The sequence below is a fragment of the Eptatretus burgeri genome, chromosome 5 (assembly GCF_056783735.1).
Source record: "Eptatretus burgeri isolate ZD-2024b chromosome 5, Ebu_testis_v1, whole genome shotgun sequence".
NCBI classification, from domain to species: domain Eukaryota; kingdom Metazoa; phylum Chordata; class Myxini; order Myxiniformes; family Myxinidae; genus Eptatretus; species Eptatretus burgeri.
Genome location: NC_140965.1, coordinates 20,497,941 through 20,507,708, shown reverse-complemented (window position 1 = coordinate 20,507,708; position 9,768 = coordinate 20,497,941). Strand labels below are relative to the sequence as shown.

At 44.8% G+C, this 9,768-nt stretch overlaps 1 protein-coding gene and 1 pseudogene across 6 annotated transcripts in view; both read left to right on the top strand.

Annotated features, from left to right (window-relative positions):
* The window catches only part of LOC147025992 (uncharacterized), a 101,196-nt gene that overhangs the window by 69,318 nt on the left and 22,110 nt on the right, over positions 1-9,768 (top strand). The window lies entirely within an intron of this gene.
* Positions 5,716-7,570, top strand: LOC147025993 (uncharacterized; annotated as a pseudogene).

The following is a 9,768-nucleotide window of genomic DNA, read 5'->3' as shown; positions in this document are numbered from 1 at the left end:
TTACCTTTACCAACCCTAACCCTATTGTTACTTTAAGAAACAATGTTTTATTAAATCACAATGAAGCATCTTCTTAACTCGGGCCGGCAGATGACCCAGCATCGTGGTGCAGACAGACCACTCCCTGGGAGGAGTTCCATCCTTCGCGGTAGCTCCAGATGGTCTCCATGGCAGTCGAAAGGCTCCCTCTAACCCAGGGAGAGAGCTACCTGCCCCACTAAAGATGGAATCACATGCCAAACTCTCTGATTAACAAATCACTCAGTAAAATCTCCATCCAAAAACTGCTCAGGCTCAAGGTCTGAGTCTGAACTCGTACTTGACTGATGCACATCCATTTCCAGTTCCATTTTAACATTTATGCCAAAATCTGCAGCATCTCTGTCTCCATCCACATTTGCATTTTCATCTTCCTTTCCAAACATTGTATGCAAATCATCATTCTCAAGTTTATAATCACAGGTGCCCTGTGCACAAAGCTATACGTATTACAAGCAGGTGATGCATCGGGAGCAAAGGTAGTGGGGGGTGGGGTGTACAACAGTGGTTGTGGGTGGTGTGGGGAAATTGCCCCTTTTATTGGGAAGTCCCTTTCCCTCCAGCTGAAAGTGTTATCTCAGGTTCGTGTTTGGTTTCGGACTTCTTGGGTCTTGACTTTGGATGCCATCCTGTAACACACTTTCGCAAGCCAGCCATAATGGCTGCTTTGATTATAGACAATATAATGAATATTCCAATCAACACAGCCAATCCTGTCAGCAGGAACCTGAGAATGGTTCCTCCCCAACCTTCAAACAATCCCTGCAACCATGCTCCGATCTTCCATCCTTTCTTATGTGTCCTCCCAGGTCACAGAAATATACCATTTCATGATGCCTGGGGTTCCACGAGATTATTCATTCGTATTCTTGTATCTATCCTTGTCCCAGTAATTTGTCTCTCAATTGTTACTTTTTCCTCCCCATATTTGGCATACTATTGGCATGTTGTTAAGATATTGTGAAAATATTTTCAGTGGATGTTCAGTTATCCCTTCATGTGACACGATGCCTCGTTTCAGGCGTACAGTGCCTATGTCCCCTTCATCCCGTGTCACACGAAGTGCAAAATTATATGGAAGGGTCATATAAGTGTTTATCCCATACGCACCTTTCTCATGCAATTGGTCCCAATGTTTACCTTCTTCTGCCCTGCGTACCCTGTCACAACACATTCCTTGTTTCCACTACTGTCGACCTACCAAACATTCTGCTCTCTATGACATTCCCGTAATGTCCTCACTATCTGTTATTGTCCATTTTATCACAATTATGCACATGCTAATCAAAAGCATTGCTACATCTGTCATGAACCTCCAGTAACATTCTTCCCACTTGTAGATTTCCTTTCTTTCTCTTTATGACTTCCTGCATCCTCTTTTGTAGTGAGATGTGTGAGTCCATGATTGGCTTACCTTCTCACTTGACAGCTATGTGGGTAATCAGTAATACCTGGTAGGGTCCGGTCCAACGTGCCTTCAGTGCGTTCCTCCACTTGAATACTTTGATGTTCACCCAGTCGCCGGGCTGGATGCCGTGGTGTTCCTCTGCAGCTGGTTCCAGTAGCACTTGCCTGACCTGCTGTCAAACTCTTTGACAACCTTTGTTAAGGCAGCACAAGAGTTAATCTTCATGTACATAGGTCCATATATTTTATAGACATTTTACCAATATTATAATCTAGTGTTGGCTTAGCAGTTTGAGTGGTGGCTTGGGATCCTAGAGTCTTGAGCTCAAATCCCATTGACCACCGAACCAATCCCAGGAGTTTGACTCAGCCTGTCACTCCTCCAATGTTGGCAAAAATGAACATCAGTACACTGGCAATAGGGGCACCACATCAGCAGCACAGTCATGCCCCAACCAATGATGCAACCAACAGCCAAAAAGGCAGCACACACCACCAACATTTGACAATACACCATAGCTTCTATCAATTTACCATTTTTTGACTTGCATACCTTGCAATGTTATATACCCTCTTTCCAAATTTTCCCTACGTCGTGTGTCATCCTGTACGCATATCAGGAATCCGTATATATTGTTATGCTTCTATCCTTCTATTCTATCCTTCTATCCTTGCAGCATGCAATCCAGCCTTCGGCACTCCATGGCCTTTGACAGCCAGTGCCCCCTAAATGGTAGTATGCGACACAGTACAGGGGTTCAGTTCATTCTGCCATATTTTTATATTTTCATCGTGAGGCTCCAACCAACATTTTACATTGGAAATTGTTTCTAACTCTGCGAAATTCTCAATTATCTCTTACACGGGCCCTTTGCTATTATCCACAAGCCCGAAGTAAACTCGCACAAGTTCAAATTGTGCAATTTGAGATACCGCTGTAAAATTTCCTTTTAAATAAACTCATTAAAAACACACATGAATGACCTCAACCTCGGATCACCGATCTATGTCTCACTCTGAATTATGCCTGCGATAACTTGCCCACTCTCTCCAAAGGATATCGTGAGATCTTAAATGTTCATGAACCAATGCTATCAGACAGGCCATTCAATCAACGTCCATCCGAGGGGCAGGACGTATGTTAATGCATTGCCTGTTTGCGAATTTAACAGCATGAGCAGTGCTGTACCATCTATATATTATGTATGCAAATTTGTATTTTCACATCACACCATTACCTTCACTACTGATGCATATGCTTACCTGCACCCACCACTTGCTCACCTGAACAAGGCTTGCCCCAAACACGGAAACAAACTAAATTTTGATTCATGACTCGTGCCCCATCGAAGCCCTGCACCAAGAACTCATGAGACACGCATGTCTGCTGCCAAATCCTTGACCACACTCCACTTGCACACCCGTTCCTGAAATGCGCTTTGCCTTTCAGCTCTTATCAAACGAAGCAAATACATATTTCTGCACACCTCTCTCTAATTAACTACAAACCATGGAGGTTCCAGAATGCACTGACCTGAACACAAAACCTCCCTACAGCAATAACACCAGGAGCTCCACAATCACCTGCCCGGTTCGCCAACCAGCATGGCGACCCAAGCAAGACCATTCCACATTCTAACGTGTAATTTTAAAACACCTCTACAAAATTCCCCTCAATGTGCAACCCTCCATTCACATACCATGCTTGCAAATCTGTGGGGCAAGGATGAACAACTTCACAAGCTACACGGCACTCTCGGCACGGCCGCCCGCATGTCAATTCTGCTCATCTTTTGTGCTTCCCGGCACTATAGTGGGGCGGCGTAGCTCCAAAAAACAGGTCGATTGTGCACTTTCCCTTAAAAGCATGAAACTTGGTACATGGTTAGAGTAACGCCATACAATGATTTTTAGTCCATGGGCCACTGGAAATTGTACCCCGTATGGCGGCCATCTTGGATTTCAAAATGGCTGCCACTGTGGACCTGTTTTGTTAAACATCTCCTAAACTAGTACAGATATCGAGACAGTTGAAACGCCTATAACTACATTTTAGGGCTCGAGGAATGCAATGGTGACATTAAATGTTTGAAAATTGTGGCTGCCATCTTGAAATCCTGCCATTCACAGCTATTTTGCTCTAAAGGTCTATGCTCACATTTCAGAGACAAATAAATTTTTGATGCTTTAAAATATTGATCAAACGATGAAACTGGTAGTAGTTATGCATCTACTTATTTCAGGGACATCATCCATTGTTAAGGCCCGGTCACACCTTGACGTTTTAGCCAGCGATGGCAACGTATTAAAATGTATCTAAAACGCTGGCTTACGTTGAACTTTTGATGTTTTTTTTTAAAGATTCGGACGTATTCATAGCGACTTGGTCTTATGTATAACGCATTGGTAACGGACACAGAACGTTTCGTTGTGTTATAGATAACTTATACCAACAAATGCTGAACCTGTTGTCGGCCTACACAACCGATGCCCAACGATAGTCTAACTTAGGCATAGCGCGTTGCACGCATCGCCGACGATGTCGTGACGTAGCCTATTAAAAGGCTGATGCACAACGATTCGAATCATAACTGCCGTAGAAATGGAAGTGTCAACATCGCGGTCACACCTTGGCGATCTTGCCAGCGTATGCCGACCTAAGAAAAATGTGTCTAAAACGTTGGGGCACGTCAAATACGGTATGAGTAAGTTTGGTATACGTGAGTACAACGCTAAAGTACGCTATCATACGTCGTAGTAAGTAGAGTACGTCAAGAAATTTTAAACATGTTCCAAATTTTACGACGTACTCGGCGTATGACACACGTTCCGCATGCGATGGGGATAAGTTTTACACACAATATGTGGACGCTTACACACGTCCACAAAGGCTACTTATAAGCTACTCATAAGTCGAAACACGTCGCGGTAATGTCTTTTTTACGCGAAACTTATTTCTAACTTATGTTTGACGTGCTTTGAACCAATTCTTTACGTAGTCCCAACACACATCGACGTATGTAGACGTATTCCAATGACGTCTTCCGGTCGACAAAAAAAAATGAATGTGTTTCTAGCTTACAACTGCCATATAAAGACGTGTTCCCAGCGGTTTTAGGAATTGGTATATAAAAATGCTGCTCATAAAAGGGGAACCCAACAGTGTTTTCGAGTCCTTTTGAGTCGATGTCCATGTCAGCAGTAACAGTATCAGTATCAGTATTAGTATTAGTATTAGTATTAGTAGTAGTTTGTTCATGTTGGCAGTAGTAGGTGAGTGTGAGGGGGAGGGTGTGGGTTATGATGGATCGTCCTTGCGTTTAACGATTTAACGATTTAACGATTTAAATGATAAACTCAACGATTTAAATGGCTGCATCTCCACTATTGAAAGTAGACGCTTGCGCTCAACAATTGGATTTTTTTACACTCAACGACTTTTAAACGGTACCACTCAACTATTTTCATTGTTTATAATGAACGATTTAAATTACTGTCACTCGCCTTTGTTTTTTGACGCTGGGGTTTGGAAATTTGAAGCGTTTCTTCTGAACGTGTTAAAACGCTCAAACTCGACTATTTTAAATAGACGCTGCCGATGGACAATTGGAATCATAGCCAAGCTAGACATCGAAGTGTGAACATCCTCGTCATGCCGAAGAAAAGTTTGAAGAATGCTGCAAATAAGTGTCCTGGCCATGGCCGTGGACGCTGACGCAAGGACGATCCATTATACCGACGTCTTTCAGCCTATGAGTAACTTAAAGAGATTTGAGACCCACTAATTTGAGTCTATCGATATGTGGCAACGATCGCGTAACGTGCCAACAACACGTTAATCATAGGTTAGAAATAAGTTTCGGGTACGCTAAACATTACCTCGGCGTGTCTCAACTTATGATTAACTTACAAGTAGCATGTGTTGACGTCTGTCAACGATCGCAGACCGTGCATACAACTTGTGGCCAGCGTAGCGGAACGTGTGAGTCATACGCCGGCATCCGTCGTGAAATTTCAAGCATGAAAAAATTTGAGGACAACCAAAAAGTACAACGTTTAAAGCCAACGTACAACGACGTATGGCAGTGTTTTTCAGCGTGCTCTCAATGTTATCAAAATTACCCATAACGTATTCAACGTGTGCCAGCGTTTTAGAAAAAAAATTCAAAAATCGGCATACGTTGGCTAAAACGTCAAGGTGTGACCGGGCCTTTATGGTGACTGCACAAGTGATCAACCCTACATAGGCCCATTCATCTGCAACTGGAGATGGCAAAGCGCATCAAACTTGTGGATCCATCGAAGCCAGATGCTGAAATGGGTCGATTTACTCAGTGGGAACTCTGCATTCTTTGTCAACAGAACACCACTGAAAAGGTTCAGTTTCCCAGTCAATGAAAAGGTGAACAAGGTGAAGCAACACTCGCAGGTTACAAAACATTGGCTGATAATCTCCTCGAGTTTAATAACCTCGGTCTGCTGCCTAGAACGATAAACATTGACACATTTGACGAAGGTCATGGTGTCGAGGCAGCTTTCATTGCTCATAATGCACGTTGGCATAGGTCGTGCGGGCTTACGTACATCAATACAAAACTGGAACGTGCAAGGAACGTGTTCTAAAGATATACCGGCTGATGATGCAGGTGAAAGTACATCTGGTGTTTTTAAGCGCACTCAGTCAAGTTCTGCATCAACAATTTCTCAAGATCTCTGCTTTTTCTGTGGGCGGTCATCTGGAAAAGAGAAACTTCATGAGGTTTCTCCTTTCAAAACAGACAAACATGTTCGAGAGTGTGCCTCACTTCTAGAAGACGATGACTTGCTGAGATGTCTCAGTGGTGGAGATATGGTTGCTCTTGAAGCAAAATACCATGCAAAGTGCTTAGCCTCTCTATTATCATGCATCCATGGTCCAAACGGAGCAATAAGGCACCGAGAATCTCGATAACGTGCTCTGTTGCATAGCATTTGCATAACTTGTGACATATATTGAGGAAACCCGTTTTGAGGATGCCACCATTGCTCCTGTATTTAAGCTAGCTGATCTATCAAACCTGTATTCCTCCAGGCTGGACCAACTAGGGATCAAGCAGGAAAGCCACGTACAATCTAGAAGGCTCAAGCAGCGAATTATTGCCCATTTTCCTGACGTGAGAGCAACTAAAAAGGGCAGAGACATTTTGCTAATGTTTGATGAGGACATTGGACATGCCTTAGCAAAGGTGTGTCAACAGGACAGTGACAGTGATGCAGTGCACCTTGCATGGGTGGCTCAGATAGTCCGTGGACATCTGTTTGATAAATCCTAGCTATTTGATGGTTCATTTAGTGCAACATGTCAGGAGGAATCTGTGCCTAGTTCACTTATATCATTAGTCAACATGATACTGGAGCGTCTTAGCATTAAGGACCAGGTGTACCAACCATCTAACCCAGCTGCACTAAGCTTGGCACAGCTTCTTAAGTTCAATGCAGTCAAGCATGCCTGAAAGCAAAAGGACAAACCCACTAATTTGAGACATAATCTGGAACGGGAAACCCCATTGGCAATTTATATTGGGTTGAAACTACATGCAGAAACCAGGAAGAGAAAATTGGTGGAGAACCCATCACTATCTCTACCCACTTTACCCAGTCGCACCCAACTGTCCCTGGACTCTGTATCCTTTTCTCATGACAAGGTGGAGAGCTTGCTTTCAAACCTCGAGTCAGATTCTGCAACCGGTCCAGACGGCATCAGCCCACGTGTCCTCAAAGCCTGCTCTTCTGCTCTTGCTCACCCTTTCTCTGTTCTATTCACCCTCTCATTTGCCCAAGGTCATCTGCCATCTGCTTGGAAATCTGCTAACATCACTGCCCTGCATAAAAAGGTGCAAAAACAGATCCCTGTAACTACAGACCAATCAGCCTTCTCCCAATCATCAGCAAGGTGATGGAATCCATCATCGCTTCAGACATGAAATCCTTCCTGTTCTCCATTGGCTTGATTTCCAATCATCAATTTGGTTTCAGACCAGGTCACTCTACCCTGGATATGCTGCTTCTGCTCTCCCATCAATGGATGGAGGTCCTCAATGCCAGACAGGAAATCCAAGCCATATCCCTGGACATATCACGTGCTTTTGACACTGTCTGACACCCTGCCCTACTCACCAAACTCTCTTCCCATGGTATTCAAGGCCATCTCCACTCATGGCTCGCAGACTTCCTCTCCTGTCGCAGTCAATGTGTGGCCCTAAATGGAGTTCTTTCATCCCCTCTTCCTGTGCAGGCTGGAGTTCCTCAAGGTAGCGTTCTGGGCCCTGTTCTTTTTCTGGTTTTCATCAATGATCTCTCGGACTCTCTGGAAAATCCTCTATTTCTCTTTGCCGACGACTCCACCCTCTGCCGTACCATCTGTCATCCCTCAGACCAGCAAGCAGCAGCTTCTTCGCTCACTGCAGATCTGGATAAAATCACAAACTGGTCCAACACGTGGAACACGTCTTTCAATCCAGACAAATCTCACACTCTCACTATGTCTCTTCGAAAGGACCGTTTAGAAAACCCCCCCATCCACTTTCTCAACAATCCTCTGGAAGAAGTCTTTTCTTTCAAGCTTCTGGGTCTCCCTATCTGCCATGACCTTTCCTGGGAAAGTCACATTTCCAACCTCGCCTCAAAAGCCAGTCGCCGACTGGGAATCCTCCGTCGTGCAAAGTCCTTCCTCGGCCCTCTTGAGCTCCTGACCACTTACAAAGCTTTTGTCCGTAGCCTGATGGAGTACTGCTCTCCCCTCTGGGCTGGTGCTCCTGCCTCCCACCTTTCTCGGCTTCACGCTGTCTAAACCAGGGCATTTAAGATCATCGGCATCTCCCGCAATGAAGCTGAGTCTTTGGGCCTCTCACTCAATCACCGCAGGTTGGTTGGTGGTCTTTCTGTCTGCTACCGACTCCTCTCCAGCCTTGCCCCCCTGCTCTCTCTGCGATTTGTCCCCACCACATTTCCACAGGGTGCTCAAGGTCCGCCAACAACCCCCTTCTGGTAAAACTACCAAAATCACGAATCACTGCTCATCTTCACTCTTTCATTCCTCTTTTTCCCCGCCTTTGGAATAAACTTCCTCACTCTATTCTTTCACATTCTTCCCTCCAGGCTTTCAAAACAGCTGTTCACCACCACCTCTTATCTTCCCCCATCCAAATCCTCGATCTTTTCTACCCCCGATAATCCACCCAAGCCCACTTCCTTCAATTCTCCTGCTTTCCTTCCTGAAAGTCCCTGTAATGTCCATCTTCTCTTCGCCATGTTCCCCGTCCCATCCCCATCCCTCTCCCTTCCACAGTTCACCTAATGTGTCTGTTCCCCACTGTTTTGTCCCTTCCTTTCCCGCCCCTCTTGTCTCATGCCTCCTTGCTGTGAGTTGTGTGTTAGCTCTCATACGCGCCTCGACCAAGGTATACAAAAAAAAAAAAAAAGCTCTCCCAGCTTGGTATCAGCATCACGTATGATAGAGTTATTCATATTTCTGCTGATATGGGAAATAGTGTGTGCTTACTCTACAGATTGGAACAGGTTGTATGTCCACCACCAATTGTATGTTTACTACCTGAAGCAGAACTTGTTTACTACATCTGCTGTTGACAATATCGATGTTAACCCGAGTTCTACAACAGCTAAAGACTCTTTCCACGGAACCGGCATCTCATTATTCCAGCACCCAAGACAACCTGATGACGGCATTGATCGTGGTGGAATCATTCTTGGTGGTGCAGCTGGCACGAAGAAACTCGATGCTTTGCCAAATTACAACACCAATGTACCACCTGTTAAGGCAAGCGTAAGGGGGTCACCAGTTCCAGAAATATGCCTCAATCTCTGGCCCGGGAGAAGACGTCCGGTGACGATAGATGGCTCGAGCATGTAAGAGAGCACATAGAAAACAAGACCACAACCTCTCATGCTGATAACATTTCTTGGGCAGCTTACCATGCTCACAACCTGTCTCAATCAGCTCGTCCAATGTCCGTAACGGCTCTACTACCACTGTTTCATGAGAGTGCTCACACTGTGGCCATGATAAAACACTCAATGGATGTCATTCTGAATGCTGTGCAGCATATAAATCCTGGGCAAACTCCTGTCATCGCCTTTGATCAGCCATTATGTGTAATTGCAAAAGAAATTCAGTGGAAATGGCCCGAGAAATATGGAGAGCATAAATTTGTTATTCTGTTTGGAGGGTTGCACATTGAACTGGCTGCACTGAAGACAGCAGGTGACTAGTTAGCAGGAAGTGGCTGGGTAGAAGCCTTGGTGCAAGCTGATATTAGTTCAGCC